Source organism: Lissotriton helveticus, chromosome 7 (genome assembly GCF_964261635.1).
Source record: "Lissotriton helveticus chromosome 7, aLisHel1.1, whole genome shotgun sequence".
Taxonomy (NCBI): Eukaryota; Metazoa; Chordata; class Amphibia; order Caudata; family Salamandridae; genus Lissotriton; species Lissotriton helveticus.
Genome location: NC_136068.1, coordinates 1,770,926,869 through 1,770,939,402, shown reverse-complemented (window position 1 = coordinate 1,770,939,402; position 12,534 = coordinate 1,770,926,869).

Sequence of the window (12,534 nt, the reverse complement as noted above, 5' to 3'; positions counted from 1 at the left end):
AGGCACCCCCCACATGGTCGCACCACCCGAATCCCAATAACTTTAGACCACACAAGTTTCTGTTTTATGGAAGAATTGAGGCCGCAGTTTATTAGGCATTTCCAACTTACAAGCGATCCTTTACACACCATTATTTTGTCTGGCGAGCCTGTGTCTTTATCCCATCAACTCTGCACTGTGCCCTACATCCAGTGCAGCTATCTTCGCCAAGGTGACCTATCACCGTCCTTAACCCCCATTTGCTCTGCACTGTGCCCTACATTCAGTGCAGCTATCTTCGCTAAGGTGACCTATCACCGTCCTTAACCCCCATTTGCTCTGCACTGTGCCCTTACATTCAGTGCAGCTATCTTTGCCCAGGTACCCCATCACCTGTGGACGCACCCTTTCCTTTCACTCCGGGCAAGCTTCTGCTTCCAGCCCGACCGGGTAACCTTTTACCTCCGGTTTCCACGCACTACTTGGGTAAGCGTCTGCTTTAACCCAACCGGACGGTCCTTTTGCCTCCGGTGTTCCCACCCGGCCGGGTGACCTTTCACTTCCGGTGTCCACACATTTCCTTCTGAGTAAGCGTCCGGTGTGTACCCTCTTTGTTACCTGGGCAAGCCGATGTGCTTCCCACCCGTCAAACCTGATTTACTGTTCCCCCACCCATCTCTGCTAGGTGACCCGGTAACCGGAATCCCAACTTCCTCCATGCTACAGGCTCTGCCCTCTGTTGCTTAATTGCTTACTTCCGGTTCACCTGAACCCAGGGGGGCTCAGGGAGCTTGCCAGTGACCCCCTGGGTCCTGACTGCCCCGTTTGCGGTCTGTGCCCACTTCGCAACCTGCTTTTGTATTCCTCTTGGATCGCTTTGTAAGTACCGCCATGCCTCGCTGGGAGCTATCGCTGCCAGAGAGGCCCCTTTAAATACCCGTACACCCTGCCTCATTCCGAACCCTAGATATACGGCTGAGCTGGCCCAGCCTTATTCTCTGGTGGGCCCGCTCTTTCTCCTTCCTTATCTCCAGCCAATCCTCTATTGGTGCTCGCGCTCCGCTTCCCGGGGGAGGCCTCCACTGAGACCCCCGGTCCAGCCACTGTCCCCCTCGGGAGTGGGGGGCTGAACCATGGGGCATATCTGGGACATTTACCCACTGTTAGAAATGGGGTAGCCAATTCTAGGGGGGTAGCATGAAGCAGAGCGGGCAGGCCAAACTCCTGAGGACATGTGTGAAGCATCCACGCGGTGCGCACTGACGACACACCAGGCACACCACAAAAAGAGACCCAACACCAGTTCTGGTTGGAAAAAGAATAACTTTTGTATTAGGTCCAACCTGCAAAAGTAAAACACAGTAATCACAATGGTGCGCCAGGGCAATGTATGCAAGGGGGATTATTTACAGGGGTAATGAGAAAAACAAGTAAAAAGTGAGTCCATTAGTTTCCATGCTGAAATAAAAAGAGCGTTATCTTGTTTTTACACCCTAGCCTTGCTAAAAGACCCCCCTGCCTAGGAACACCTGGACGCGTAATTGGAACCATGTGGATGTGGCCTCTCTTTGCTCTTCTCTTTCGGCCTCAAGCTCTAATCTTGAAGACCTTTCTTCCTCTTCCCAAGTGGCCACCATTAATAAATGGCTCTCTAGAGGGTGTGACCAGGTGGACCCTCTGAGACGGGTTAGAGCCAGACGTGCCCACGACGCAAATAGGTGGTTCAACACTGATCTCAAGGAGAGAAAACTCACAGCACTGCAGGCAGAGCGCGCCTGGAGACGCGCCTACTGTCCCACACTCAAACTGCAATACATCTCACTCTTAACGAATACAAAAAAGCTATCCTCTTTGTCAAGACCAATTATTTTTCTTCAAAAATTCTTTCAGCTGAAAACCAGCCCAGAGAAATTTTTACCATTGTTCAGGAGCTGGCTTTCTCCGATAGTCACCCTTAAACCTTCCCCTTCCCAAGTCTTCTGTGATTCTCTCAATGATTATTTTATTGAGAAAATCACAAGGATTAAGTCAAATATTCTACCTCCCTCTCCCTCTTTTTCTGATCCTAAGCCCCCGCCGAATCGGTCCCACCTCGATCAAATACCCTCCCTGGCTAGGGAGACATTCCTGGCTCTACTCCAAAGGGTTAAGTCAGGATTCCCCCACCGACATTTGCCCTGCACATATTCTAAGAGAAATCTATCTGGCTTGTCCCCTGCCCCCTCTTACTTTTCTCAATGACTCTCTCGCTCAGGGCATTGTGCCAGCCCTACACAAATCAGCTATCATAATGCCTATCTTAAAAAAGCCCGGTGCTGACCCCACTTCTAAGGTAAACTATCGTCCCATTTCCCTCCTCCCTTTTTTAGGCAAAATTCTTGAATCACACGTCGCCAAAGTTCTTAGTGCTTTTGCTGCACTCTACGGAGTTGGTAGTTCTCTCCGTTATGGACCAGCTCAGAGAGGGAATGGACAACATTCTGCCCCAAGCATTGGTCCTTCTCGATTTATCCGCCGCCTTTGACACGGTTGACCACTCCATCCTTCTTGCCCGTGTCAGGGCGGCTGGTATCCGGGGATCTGCTCTGGTCTGGCTTTCCTCCTTCCTGAGGGAACGCACCCAGAACGTCCATCTGGCCGAGTTTTCAGCACCCTCACGGAAGGCCCATTGCGGTGTTCATCAGGGCTCTTCTTTGTCCCCCTTCTTGTTTAATTTGTATATCTTTCCCCTTATTTTTGCACTCCAGAAGATGGAGGTCACGGTCTTCAATTACGCCGATGACCTCCAGCTCATTTTTAATTTGTCCTCTTCTCCCGAGTCCATTCACAATTTCCAATCTGTTATGATTTTCATCAGGGACTGGATGAACTACAACCATCTTAAGTTGAACCCTGATAAAACCGAGCTGGTCCTTACAGGTGGTCGCTCCAGTCCCTGGACCTCTTTGTTTTGGCCCTCTTCCCTGGGTCCTCCCCCTCCCCCCTCTTCCTCAGTCAAAACCTTAGGGATAAAACTGGATGATCACCTCACCCTGCACTCCCAGATCAGCTCAGTTGTTTCGACCTGCTTCCTGATCCTCCGCACTATCCATAAAATATCACGGTTCTTTTCCTTTTCTGCTCTCAAGCTCATTCTTTTAGCATTGGTCATATCTCGCCTTGACTATGGTAACGTTTTGTACACTGGTGTCCCTGCTTATGACCTTCGACGGCTCCAACTGGTCTAAAATCAGGCCGCTCGACTGGTTCACAATCTCCCTAAATCTCACCATGTTACCCCCTTACTTAAAGCCCTGCACTGGCTCCCCATTCGGGAACGTAATCTCTTCAAGATGGGCTGCATAACCTTCCAGGCTCGAGCAGGCATGGCCCCGGCCTTCATTAATTCTGAAATCAAGACCTAAATTCCCAGTAGAGAGCTGCGCTCTTCCTCCCAATCTCTTCTCTCTGTTCCTCGCTTTAGGAAAAAGAAGTCGGGGGGTAGGAAGTTCTCTACTCTCGCCCCCGCCCTCTGGAATACCCTTCCACTTACCCTCAAGTCTTCCCCTAACTACCTTGAGTTCCGGAAAGCTCTCAAGACGTTGTTCTTCACACAAGCCTTTCCACACTAGCGCCCTACTCCTGCCTCCCCCACTGAAGTGTATCCTCAGCGCCAAGAAACCGCTTGGTAGTCGTGCGCTTTATAAGTATTTTAATTTCAATTGGCCTAAAAAGTCAGAGTCAGTATTGCAGGGAAAACGCAGGCATTAATCCTTGGCATAATTTTAGCAGTAGGCTTTAAGCATAAAATAAAACAGTAGGCATAAACACAGCATGACTGGTATTAGCCCCTCCAGCAAAATGGAACAATAGGCACTCATTATCAACATCAGGCCTAGGAAGGCATCATGGGGCAGGGAACAAGGAAATGCCCCTCTACCCTTTCTCAGGGGCACATTTTAGGAGATCCCACAAAACCTCAACATGACGCAGTAACCGGGTTGCATAATAAAACATTTAGTATGCCACTTCCAAGATGTAAACACTCCTAGTGCCAGGGGAACCTTACAATAACTCGACAGGAGTACCAAGATCACAGCAGAGTCACACTTGGCAGGAACCTAGCATTATCGCCATTACCTATGCCCACATTCTTTAGGGGCAACACATGGGCTACCGGTTACCTCAGGGGTCTCAAACAGGGGTAATGGGAGCAGTCTCCAGCCCAGTCCAGCGTTGGACCATACAATTTCCCCCAATTCTCACTGTGGGCTCTCCTGTATACAACCAGGGCCAACGGGGCCCAGCAACAGTCTCAGGCAGGGGCAAGGCGGCCTCAGCGATCCTTCAAGGCCTCCCCCAAAGTATTGGCACCGACACGTGCCCTGCCACTTCCCTCCCCACTCACCGGGCTCTTGTGGGTCTATCTGGGCGTCCGACGACTTCCTCCTGCTTCACCCGGGCCCCTCTCCCTCACGAAGACCCGGGACTTCAAAGCGGCCTCCGTGAGGCCGCAGGGGGAGGCGGCGGCTTGGCCAGTGCGGGTTAGGCTCCCACCTGGCTTCCCTATGCAAGCTGGGAGCCCCGCACCGCCTCAAGCTTCACCCGGCTTCCCTCCGGGGACCCAGGCCTCCGTCGGCTCCCTCTACAGCGGGGTAGATCCTCCGGCACCCTCCCAGCCGGACAACCAATAGGTGTGCTGCGTTTCGGGGGCGTGGCCGATGACGCGGCTGGCTCCCCGGTTGCCAAGCGACACTTCCCGGCGCACCTCAGGCCTGGCGCGGCCTTTCTCCAATTCCGCGACGGCCCTCCCCTGGCTCAGGGGGCCGCCGCAATAGTGAAGGCAACAGCGGGGTGGGACTCCAATGCCCCCAGGTGGTGCGGGACAACGCCAGCACCCCGGGCCGCGGGGGTGATTCCCCGGCAGTAACGAGGGTCAGACTCAACGCTACACGAGGTAGGCACTCGTTCCGGTAGCGGCAAACGTGGGGTGAGCACCCGCTTCGATTTAAATATGCCTCAGGGCGCCAAAACGCGGGGTAGGCTCCCGCAGGGGTGCAATCACGGACCCCGGTGGCGGCGGTGCTTCCTTTCCCTTCTCCAGCGCGGAGTAGGCACCCGCTTTTACTTCAATTAGCACCAGGGCAGCTCCTTGCACGGTAGCGCTTAAGGGCACAGCACAGGTCATCCATGCAGCGCCTTGCTGGCCATGATGCAGGGCACAGCAGGCTACAACAGTCCCGGGCAAGGATAGCGCTTTGCAGGCACACAGCAGGGCAGTCTTGGTCACGGCGCTCTGGGGACCCGAGGCAGTCTCCTGCAGGCCAGTGCTTCCAGGCACACAGTGCAAGGGAGACCGACAGTCCCAGCAGCAAGCCCCAGGGTAATTCTTCTGAACTCCTGGGGGGTGGGGTACCAGTCCAAGGCACTCCTGTGGCGCAGGGTCCAGGCAGCTTCAGGGACCTAGGAGGGCCCTCCTTCTTCAGGAGACCAGGGGACAGAGCAGCAGACCCTACTGGGCCAGGTAAACAGTCAGTGGGGGCTTCATCAAAACAGGGCGGTAGGCTGACACCATCCTCCACTGCAGCGTGGGCCTCCTCCTGAACAGCAGCCTGAACTCCTGAAGTGGGGCTTCCACTAACCCTGTGGACAGTAGAGGGGTGATAGATGGGTGCAGGGTCAAGCACACAGGCCCAAGTGGCGGTATCCCTGGCAGCAGGTCCCCTCGCGTTCCTGTCCCAGGTCTGTCTCAACACATGGTGGCACATCCCCCTAATTTATATCCCCCTCACCCCACCTACCAGACAGTGCCAGAACCTTCTGGAATTCTCTGGGGAACTGGTTTAAACTGGCACAGGGGGAGGAGTAGAGCACCCTGTGTGCCAGGCTTTCCCTCCAAATGCTGGGGTGGCTGGGTACCTAACAACTAGACCGCTAACCTACTGCAGTTAGGTGGCACAACGCACAGCCATGGCATCCATTTTAAAAATAGCAGTTCACCAGGGAACATTTCTATATTGGGGGTTAATAAGTGCACACACCATTGCATTGCATTTAACATTATACAGGGCATCTCATACCTCACACAGCCTATACAACTTTATTTACCATGGGGGAGACATCCTAAATTAGGGGGGCGAAAGGCGAAACATTTTGGGAAAAGGGCCAAGTCCAACACCGACCAAATGTGTGACACTAAAAGTGACACCTTCTCGCAAATAACCCAAGCCATGAAGTCCATGGAAATAAATAAATATCAGAAATTATTCCCTTAAAATTTAAACTTACAAAAGTATTACAAATGACACAAAGCAATTTGACAGCTCCCACATATTACTTGGTACCTTGATCTGCCCAGCCTGAACCTCTGCCACAAATCATCTCATACCACTTGTGACCTTCCCACCACTGGCTTGATGGGGTCAGTATTCAAGTGCTTTGGGAGATCTCTTACCACAACTGCTTCACCAGCACCATAACAGCCTGAAAAGCTCCTTACTTTGTGGATGAATGTTGCATACATGCCAACATTTTAGGACAGGGACGTGCGAGACTTAAATAAAGAAATCGCGAGAGTGAAAATTCCCTATTGACTTCTATTGTAGAAAATACAATTTCAGACGGGAGACAGATAAAATAAAGCCATTTTTGGCTTGAAATCAGGCCTAGTGGCATGTATGATATATGGTAACATTTTAGAGCAGGCAAATTACAGATACAAAAAAATTATTTGGGAGAATGCATTTTCCCCACTGACATTAAAACAATTTGCCTGAATCCAGTTGATTGGTCTGTAGGGTGACTGACTATCATTTCATTTTTGGTAATTTAATTTAACAGCGCAAACAAAAACCTAGCTCTAAACTCTGTTTTTGTTTGTGTTATGTAAAATTGCCAAAAATAGAATGTCAAGGCCTGTCGCAAGCTCTAATCTCCCCTCCAAGAGTTAATTAATTAAGGTGTCTATTAGAATGTCAGGCGGATCGCCACAAACCGCATTGCGGTGGCGATCCGCCCTACATTCTCCTCCGCCTGCATTTCCTTTCACCCCGCCACATTAGTATGGCGGGGGGGGACCCCGGCGGATGGGAAGACTGTCCGCTGGTTTTCCACCAGTCGACCGGGCGGAAAAGGGCCTGTATATGGTGGCGGTGTCTGCAAGAAACCGCCGTCCATATTACTATACATGCGGTGATGTGCCTTTCTATGGCGGTGTTGCCGCATGGAAAGGCATGCGGTTACTGCATGCGGGGGCCCATAGCGGGCCCCCAGGGTATTGGGGGGTGCACATGTGTGGTACCTACGGTACCCCCCAGCATTTGCATGCACAACATGGCAGGGACTGCACAATGCCTGCCACATTGTGCATGCAAATGCACACAGTTCAGCCACAGCACCGCCGCCACACTGTTGTGGATGGGGGATGCCAACACTTTGTGGCGGTGGCATCCTAATTGCCGGTGCTGGACTGCAGCTCCACTGGCAGACGGTCGCAGCACCACTAGGGAGTCCGCCCGCCATCCTAATAGGCCCCAAAGTGTTAACCCAGGGGTCTCCAACTTTTTCTGTAGAGAGAGCTACTCCTGATTAGTAAAAATGATCGTGAGCTACTGAAGACTAAACTACTCCTTCATTGTTACCAGACACCCCCATGCCCAGGTTCACTGAGTTTAAGCCTAATGTCAATAGAGCCAGATACTATGGTTTGAACAAAATACTTTGATTAGGAGCACTATGACAGGGCCGCCATGTGTCAGTGAGAGTAAGGACTTTGGGGATGTATGAACATGGGTGGGCATTAATGGGATATATTTGTATGGTTGACTGAGATCCTGTGTCAAATGTACTTGCAGTACAGGACATACCTTTTGCCATATGTGGCACAGTTACATGTATAACACAAATATATAGTCTTTTTTTTTTTTAAATGGGAGAAATTTAAAATGTAGAAAAAGGTTCTCCAAAAACGTAATTAATATGTAACATTTTTCTGCACTTTAAATTATTCTTATTTTTTTTTTTTTTTAAATGGCTGCTAGGAGCAAGATGCCTGCTATTTGTGAATGCGACACTTTCAAATGGGAGACATTTAAAATTAAGGGTTAACTTAATAATTAAGGTAAAATTTCATTGGTATTTTCTCCCATTTAAAAGCATCCAGAAGCATTATTTGGTTCACAGCTCCAATATTGAGTTGACAAGGAGTTTTATTTAAAAGTTTAATACCTCAGTGGTTCAGTTGTTCACCTCTGTGCCTCAGCCTTGGTCTTAAGTCTGACTGCGCACTGATAATTGTCAGGCTCTGCTACCTGAAGCCTGATGATAATAATGTAATATAAACACAACATTCCGTTAACATTAAAAGGAAAATGTGACCTTGATATTATTCTGACGAAAATGAACTAAAGACTGTGAGCTATGGGACATGTACATTGGAGCAAAGTAATAGTTACACACAAATGGAGGGTGAGGAGAAAAAAGGTTATGTTATGATCCGGTGGAGAGACTGGTGTGCTATGTAAACAGCACAAGATGGGCACATTGTTGATAAAGGACTACAATTTAAAAAAAACAAGCTGTAATGCATTGTTAAATTAAGTAAAATGTATTTGTAACAGTTAAGTTGTAGGTTTTTGGGAAATGGAGTCCACACAATTAACATGAAGGTGCAATGGTGGGAAAAGTTGGGCCAATCGTGAAGAAGTAGGCAGGGTCAGATTGCTGATAATTGGCAGGGAGAAAGAGGCAACTATTACGCTTGGGAAGGATGGCGAGGACGGGAGGTTTTTAACTTTCACAGCAGAAACAGGAAGGATTGATTTGTTCGTTGTAGTGAATGATTGGGGGAACATTGGTTAGTACTTGAGTCATGATGGAACGGGGGAAAGGAGAAATTTTAGAGTAGACGTAATGTGAAGGGTTCAGGGCGTATTTTGCAAACTGTTAGTGTCCTAAATGTTTCTGAAGGATTGGGATGGGTAAATAGAGAGAGGTATTGATGATGTTAAAGGGGAATGATGGAACATGTATACTGGGAGCCAAATAATAGTTACATATGAATGGAGGGTGATAAGAAAAAAATAAAAAAGGTTATGTTACGATCGGGTGGAGGGATTGTCGCGCAATGCTAATAGTATGAGATGGGTATATTGTGGATAAAGGACTACACTGGAAAAATCGAGCAGCAATGCAAATGTGGTGATTTGTTAGATCTGAATATCAATTTGCACTGTAAAATGTTGTAACGAGGTAGGGACGGGAGGCCGGGATGACTGGTGGACCCCTGATCATAATTCCCCTCCTTCCCCACAGACTGGCACCTCGAGGGAAGACTGGGGAATACAGCCGGTGACAGACGAAGGAAACGATACCGGCTCCTTTAAGTGGGCGTATGATGACGTCAGCGATACCACGCCTCCGGCTGACGTAGGAGGACCCGAATGGATGAAAGAAGGGGAAGCCCTGTATGCGGCGTGTGACGTCACCGCGGGACCGAGAGACGGAGAAGACGAAGAGAGACCGAAGGCGAAGGCGAGAGGAGGAGAAGGCGGAGAAGTCGGGAGGACCGAGAGCGGAGGAGAGCCAGGAGGCCAACGACCCCGTGATCCGCCGTGCCACGCTCCCGAGGGAGGAGTGTGGCTTGCTCAGGTACGGCGGCGTTGGGCAACCTGGGTGGGGAGGAAGAGTGCCCCGTGTACATAGTGTTAAAACCCCTGTGAGTGCCTTCCCTGTGTTCTTCCCTGGAACCGCTACCCTCCCTTCCCTTTACCCGCTTACCTCACCTCACCCCCCTGGCCTGAGCACAAACACGTGTGAATTTATGACTATCACCGGTGCTCCCTCCCACACACTGGGTCCCATTGGGATATGGTAGTATCAGATAAGTGACTAACGGCCTCCCTCTGTCGGTCTTCTTTCTCCTTGGGTACCGGAGACACGGAAACCGGGAAGACAGCCCTGAAGACACCCCTACCACAGGGCCCCAGCAGGGAAGACAGCCCCAGAAGTCAATCCAGCCCCCCGGACACCACCATCACGGATAAGCTGGAGTTTGCCAGAGAGAGACTGACTTTCAGAACCAGACGTACCATAAAAATAAAACCTAGTCTAAAGAAGTATACTGGTCAGTCTGTTCCTGTTACAGCACCTGTTCCCAGCATAGAGAGTATCCCCTGCCCCTCTCCCACGCCTACATTGGTGTCAGAAGTGGGATCAGGTCAGCCCTTGCAAGATTCAGCAATGGAACAAGTGGTACAGCAGTTGATAGAGGGGCAGCAGAAGCTGGAATGGGCCATCAGTCAACAGATCACGACCGCGGATGCTGACCGCGACATGTTTAAAAACACCATCGCAGCCCAGATTGAGGGACTACAGAAAGCAGTACAGGGTCCTGGCATTCCCATACCAACGGAGAGACGGACGTATGGACCCCCATCCCTCCGGAATGCAGTTACAGAAATACGTACCAGGCGAAGATCCCGACGCATTTCTCCTCAATTTCGAGCGGGCGGCCAGAGCTTGTGGGTGGCCAGAGGACAAATGGCCTTTCTTCCTGGCGCCCCTCTTAACCGGCGAAGCTCAAGCAGCCTACCAAGTGGCCAACCATGCCGGGCTCACTCCTTATGTAACAATCAAGGCTGTGATCCTAGAACACCTAGGGCTTGATGCCGAAGCCTACAGGCTTAGATTCAGAAAGGAAAAAGGGATCGCGGGGGAGCACCCTAAGACTTTGTACCTGAGACTGAAGATGGCGGCCGATAAATGGCTAAAACCAGAAAGCAGGAGTAAAGAGGAAGTGATGTCCAGCATCTATCTGGAACAGTTCATGGAGGCCTTACCGTACGGCACTCAGCGATGGCTCCGGCAGCACTCTGGCATAACCGCTGAACAAGCAATTGAGATGGCCTCTAACTACAACAGAGCGATGCCCCGTACGTTTCCATGGGAAACAGACAAAGGTCCCAAAGCAACCTCAGGGATGACGAAACCGGAAAAAAAACCTAAACAGGCAACAGAACCCCTGAAGACCCGACCGATGCGATACGAGCAACCCTCCACAAGAGGACCACAGTGTTTCGAATGTGGGGAGTGGGGGCACATCGCCCGCAGGTGTCCCCGGAAAAGAACAGCAGAAGAACCCATGGAGGTTGGCTACATCCCAAGAGCCGTGATGTATACAGCGGAGATGGGACCATCCTTTTATGTAAGGGTACAAGTGAACAGTAAATGTGTGAAAGCCCTTTTAGACTCCGGCTGTAGACAGTCCGTGATAAAGAAACAATTGGTCCGACCCTCCCAGTTAGGTACTAACCTAGTGGTAAACATTAGATGCGTACACGGAGACGTGAAACCATATCCCGTAGCCATCCTCACCCTTAGGCCCTTGGGTGGTGAACCGTGTGTAGTAAGAGTGGGAGTAGTGGAAACCCTACCTGAGGACCTGATCCTAGGAGTAGACAACCCTGATTTTCTTAAACTCTTCCGTGGAAAGATAGAAGAACAACCCCGGGATACCTTCTTAACCACTGATCCCTGGGAGTTAGATCGAGGTTTCAAGTTTGCACAGACCAACGACCCAACACTTCTGAACGCCTGGGAGGCAGCACATATAGCCGAGACAACACCGACCCAAGGGTATCCCAGATTCAGGATCATAAACGATCTGTTGTATAGGGAAGGGAAGGCAGGTGATCCTCCGCAGTTAGTCGTCCCAAAAGACTTCAGGGACCAGATATTGTTCTATGCCCACACCCATTTGACGGCAGGACATGCGGGGCCGAAAAAACAACTCAGAACATTACAAGACTCTTCTTCTGGCCCGGTATATACAAAACGGCGGAGGCGTACTGCCGTCAGTGCGAGGTGTGCCAGAAAAAGAACATGAGTAGACCACCCGCGGTACCCCTCCAACCCCTACCCATCATCGGCAACCCCTTTGAGAGGGTAGGAATGGACCTTATCAGGCCTCTTCCCCGCACATCCAGGGGACACACATACGCTCTAGTCATTGTCGACTACAATACCAGATTCCCTGAAGCCTTTGCCCTGAGTGCTCCAACAACCAGAAATGTAGCAGACAAACTGATCGAGTTCTCTCAAGGGTGGGGTTCCCCAGGGAGATACTCACTGATCAGGGGACTCCCTTTGTGTCCAAAATGATGGCGGAAGTATGCAAAACCTTAGAACTGCGACACATACGTACCTCGGCCTACCACCCCCAAACGGATGGTTTGGTGGAACGGTACAACCGCACCCTTAAGACCACACTGAAGAAAATGCTAACAGCGGAGAACAGAGACTGGGACAAGTTGTTGCCCTTGGCTCTTTATGTCTTATGGGCACAAGTACAGAGCAGCATGGGTTACTCCCCTTTTGAACTTTTATATGGGCGTCAGCCCAGATCGCTCTTGGAAATCACCAAGGACGCTTGGGAAAAAGAGGAGGAGGCAGAACAAAGATCGTTGTTAGAGTACACCAAACAACTAAAATCCAGGTTGGGCAAACTGAGGGATCTTGCATACTCCAACTTGGAAAGAACCCAAGAGAAACAAAGACATCAATATGACAAGGGCAAGA